Below are 5,233 nucleotides of genomic sequence, written 5' to 3'. Positions count from 1 at the left end.
GGCACACATGGCTTTCGACAGGTCCGCGCTAATGGCAGCAGGAGCACATGGATTGGGAAGGGGGGGGATGGCTGTGACCGATCCAGCGCTTCGGGAGGATTTGGCACAGCAGCTCCCCGCCCGCCGGAGCCGTCAGGCCGAGGAGCGGCCGCTGCCCCGGGCACACAGGGACTTTTTAGACTCGTCAGAACCGCCTTAGAACACCGGCGGTACCGCCCTGGCTGCTAGCAAGGCCTCGGCGGCACATCACCGGGAATGCAGGGTTCACTCTTGGATTCCCCCCCAAGCGAGGCCGGCCCGGTGCCGGCTTGGGGTCCCGGGGGAGCCGGTGCCAGCCTGGAGGGGCAGCCCTGGGGAAGGGGACACGGGATGGAGGCGACTCCTGACTCCCCGCCTTGAACATTGAACTCAAGCGCCGTTAGAAAAGGGGTCCTCTCGCTTCTGCTCCGTCATCTGGTGAAGCCATTTCGTGTTAATTAATCCCCACCAAATGATAAAACCAGAAACGACCCTCCTTTTCCATGACAAGAAAGTATATATATTTTTAATGATTTGGGTTGATTTCCTTACGAGACAGGGCAGGAAGCTGCAGCTCCCCTTTATGTGCTGCCTCGCCCCCTTTCCCGGCAGGATTGCTCCTTTCCCAGCTCTCCCTTTTTCCTCTGGCACCGGCTCCGCTGCTCCCGGTGACCAAACCGAGCACTGCGGCTCCGTGGGGGGGAAACGCCAAAGCCCGGGCGAAAGCCCCGCTCTCCGCCAGCCCCACTAGCCCCAGGGCACGATAGAATTCGAAGTTTTGCCCTTGTCCCGCTGACCAGACAGGGGAGAGGCGTGGAGGGAGCAGGCAGGGGGGGCAGGCGGGGAGTGGGAAGCGGTGCAAGCAGCCCCCGCGGCTCCCCACGCTCAGGAAATTAACACGGAGCGGGGCGGGGGGACGTGGCAAGGAGAAAGTTTGCAAAGCCTCGGTGTGAGCAGAGAGACCGGTGAGACGGACCCCGGCAGCCCCGGGGGGAGCAGCGGCTCGGCCTCGGGGCTCCCCTCACCAGCTGGGGCCCCCCCGGAGCAGGGCCGCGGGCTGGCGCTGAGCTCGGCGCTCCGGGACGGGGCAGGGGGCGGCGAAGGAGGCCGCGGAGAGCCTCGAGGAGGCGGGGATGGCCGGGAGCGGTGGCCTGCGCCCGCCCCGGGTGGGAGTGGGCTCTCCCTGCAGTGGGGCACGGAGCGGTCCCGCAGAGCTCTTCGGGCTCCCCGGGTGCGCTTGTCGATGGCAGCGCCTTTCCCGTGTGGGAGCAGGGAGGCCTGGGACGCTCCGGGGGAGTGGGTGTCCCTGCCCAACTCGGGCTAGTGCGGGCGACGAGGCGGCCCACGGGCTGGTTCACAACGCCCCTCTCCGAGGAGGCCCCTTGCGCTGCGGCTCCCCGGCACAAAACTCAATTATAACGGCTGTGATTACAAGGATATATCTCTACCGTGCTCCAAATGCTCGGGTGTCAAGGGTAGTGTTTTAGAGAGGGTGTGAGGGGCAGCAATTCATACGAGAGACCTGACAGTTCTTTGATGTGAAAATGATGCCCCGATTTTTACTCCAGCGTTCACAACCGAAGAAAGATTACACTCTTTAAGAAGAGAAATTTAAACCCAGATGATAATTGTAACGAGCCAAGGAGATGAGGTAGGGAAGTCAATTTTACAACTAGAAAAGCAATCTCTGAAGGCCTTGTGCAGCCTGTTGGGTCTGAGTGAGTGAAACTAAGTTCCTGATAAATCATTAATCATGGATGATATCTGCAGCTAAAGACAATCATCCCCGCACAGATTCTCATTATCGCTGGCCTCCGGTCCCGGGCACTCGCGGTGCCGTTTGAAGGGAGGCCTCGGACACCTGCAACGGCAGGAGAGGCCCTAGTCTCTCCCGCTCATGTCTTCCTCTCACCAAGAAGGTCTCTCATGACAGAGGAGAAAACAACCCAACAAGATCTTAGTTGTTTTCTTTATATAATGACGTGAGGGACAGATTTTGGTTTGAAGACTTTTTTTTTTGTTGTTGTTGTTTTTTAATAAATAAATAAATCTACCTCTACTCCTCTCCACCCTCCCGGGACGTAAAGCAGGCAGGGCTGCCCTTCCCCACCCGCAGCGGATCATTCGTTTGCTTCCTTCCCCTCCGTGAGGCGCCGCAGCCCGTGGGCCCCCCGGCGCGGTGTGGCCCGGCCCGGGAGAGCCCCCGGCCCGCCCCGCCCGCGCTTCCCACGCCCCGCGCCGCTACCGGCAAGACGGTGCGTTTCTCCCAAACGCACCCGCTGGCTGAAAGCCTTCCTCTTCTAACCAACGGCCAGGGATTATTAACACATTATTAAAACTCCGTTCAGAGCACCTTAATGAGACTTTCATTTATTAGCGATGGGAGCTAATTTCGGAGGAGTGAAGTGATCAGTTAAGCCATGTCTATAGTTTCCAGGCTACGCAAATGAGGCTTTTACCTAATTCGATTCAATTTATCTTGGCATTCAGAGGCTGAACTCTTTATCCTCCAGCATGAGGAGGTCATCAGGACCCGAGCTTCGTACGAGGAAACAAGCAAGCAAAGAAACATTATTCTAAGGGTAAAATCGTTTCGGGGTATTTGCTGTAGTGCAAAGGCATCTCTGGGGTGCTCGTGGTGTGTTTCTGAGCGGGGTAAAGCTCCCACCCGTGCACACACCAGTCAGATGGGAGGAGTCCTTCTTCTCCCCAGTCAGCTTTTGCAGCCTACTGAACTTGTCAGGAAAATGAAGCTTTCCCTTTCCCAAACTTCCATTCTTTTGCTAGTTCAGACTCAAAATTGCCATTCTCAGCCCGTACCGAGAAACCTCCACGCAGCAGTTAGCAGGCAGAGGACAAAACGCATCCTCAAGGCAGCTAAGAAAGGGTCTGAAAAACTTCAGAGTAGGGAAACACAAACAAATACATTTTCCAGTGCAGATTTATTATGGCTTCCGTCTGTTTTGCTGAGTGCGAGTCAGCCAGAAGGGGAAATATCGGCTCACTTTGACAGTGAGCGAGTCTTAAAAATTACGGATCGAATCTAAGTTTCAGGAGCAATTGAAGAAGCGCTTAGAAACCCGATCCCGAGCCTTTTGGGCACCGCTTCGTGAGTACAGCCTCCCGCCGCTCAGGGGTCGCCTGCTGTCGCAGAGCCGAGCTGTCACCCGAGGGGACCCGGCCTCTGTCCCTGTCCCTGCCCGCCGCGGCCCCCGGGGGGGCACCCAGCCTGCTCCTCCACACCCGGCTCTCTCCTAACCCCCTGCTACCAACACCTTCTCAAGTTAACAACCAGTGACTTTGCTGCCCCGGGTCTTTTGGAAATCTGTTTTCCCGGGTCAGGTCTATTTAGGACCCAACGTGGTCCTTCCCTCATTATACTTAATTTAAAACACCAGGAAGATGTTATTTGTTGTCGAACTAAATAGAACACATCACCTCTAGTTAAATTTGTAAATTATATTATGCTGCTGTTCTGGCTTTGTTTTTCATAATTTTTAAAAGTCTGAACAAATCAATTATATTAGCCATATGGCTTGATCATATCAGCTAATTTCCATTTTTGTACAGTAATTGTTGTTTAAACACTGACAACTTATTAGTTAAGGTGTTTAGGAAAGATGTCTCCAGTCCTGTCTTATTTAAAAGATGATTGAAATGACAATGAATGCTCCAAATAAAGTCATTAAACCATTCCTCCCTGTATTTTTCACTTTCTGTGTATTTAAAGAGTTCACAACAGCAGTAGCTGAGCTGCAGCCTGATTTATACTTCTGGAATTGAGGCCATGAGACCATCAGGTTTTCAATTCAATCCATTCCAGTTTGTAATGATTTACTTAAAAGAAGCCAGTTTTTGGTATGCAGCAGGTAAGTAGTAATTTTTCTTAGTTATTTTAAAGGTGTGTAGTATTGAGAATGTACAAGTGGTTCCACTCTGGCATTTGCACACTGCAAATATAAAACTTCACCCCTCAGTGATCTTAATACTTTGTCCATTAAATGTACTTACTCATTTAAATGGGAGTGTATTTAACTGCTAGACAGATGGTCTACAGTGCGCACAATTATAAAGCAAAGGTTTGTGTACGTTGCCATATTTTAGACTTCAGATTTCCTGCTTCCCTATACATTTTTGCAAGCAGTTTATTTTTCCATACAAAATACTAACACAGGTGAAGAAGCAGTCTGGAATTAATTTCTTCTGTTATCAGAGATCCAGAGCATAGTCCTTCAGGCAATCTTAATTTTCTGACAAGGATTTTAACTACTTCGGTACTTCAGATTTTTAGAGCATTTTAAACCCCATTTTGAAATGCTCTTTAGCATACTGAGATTTTAAGTATTTGACAGAGATTTCTGATCATGTTTACTTTATTGAGTAAATACTGAAAAATTATCTGTGTCACATCAGCAAAACTGAAGTAGTGACCAGGCAATGAGAGCTGGCAATTTTTTTTAAGTTGTAGTGTGCTACAGATGAAAGGAGAAGGTTGCAAAAAAATACAGAAAGTTAGGAAACACCAAACCTGAGGTTTGCGTTACAGACTGAGTACACTTGCTGTAGGCCTGTGTCACCCAGGCACGGAGGAGCTGGCGTTCACTCACTGATCAGCTAATTAAGCCTGTGCATTTATCTTGCCTGAGTAGGGCTCTCAGCAGTATTTCTCATGCAAGATTCTGACTCTGGGTTAAATACAGATTTGGCAATTTTCTGACAAAACTGTCTATGGTTCTCTTCACTCCCTTTGCTGCGTACCTCACAAACATTAGCAAATTAACTCTCAGAATGACTCTATAAAGTGAGGATTTAACTCTGTTTTATAACTGGGATACTAAAGATCAGAGACACATGAAATCTGCGTTCATTTAGTATGTTTCATGGAGGATACTGAGCTGATAATTTTGGTGTAGATAGCAATGTTATTTGCTCATTGCTTTGCAAATCAAAATATTGAATGTGATTTGAAATCCTTAACATGGAAAATACAGTTTGTAACCAACTATGAAAAGCTGGATGTAAATATTGTGCTTAACATTGTTTGGAAGTTCTGTAGCAAGGAAGAGGTTGAATTATATTAATCAAGGCAGCATTCATCTATCCTATGAGACCATTCCTTCCTTTGCTTCACAAAGTATTTCCAGCATTGTTTAACCTCTCCAGCAAAATGGCTGGGGTTTTACCAATACCAGATTTTCACCATACAGCCCTGAGT

Source organism: Tyto alba, unplaced genomic scaffold (genome assembly GCF_018691265.1).
Source record: "Tyto alba isolate M040663 unplaced genomic scaffold, T.alba_DEE_v4.0 Super-Scaffold_7, whole genome shotgun sequence".
NCBI lineage: Eukaryota > Metazoa > Chordata > Aves > Strigiformes > Tytonidae > Tyto > Tyto alba.
Note: the sequence above shows the minus strand (reverse complement) of the source record.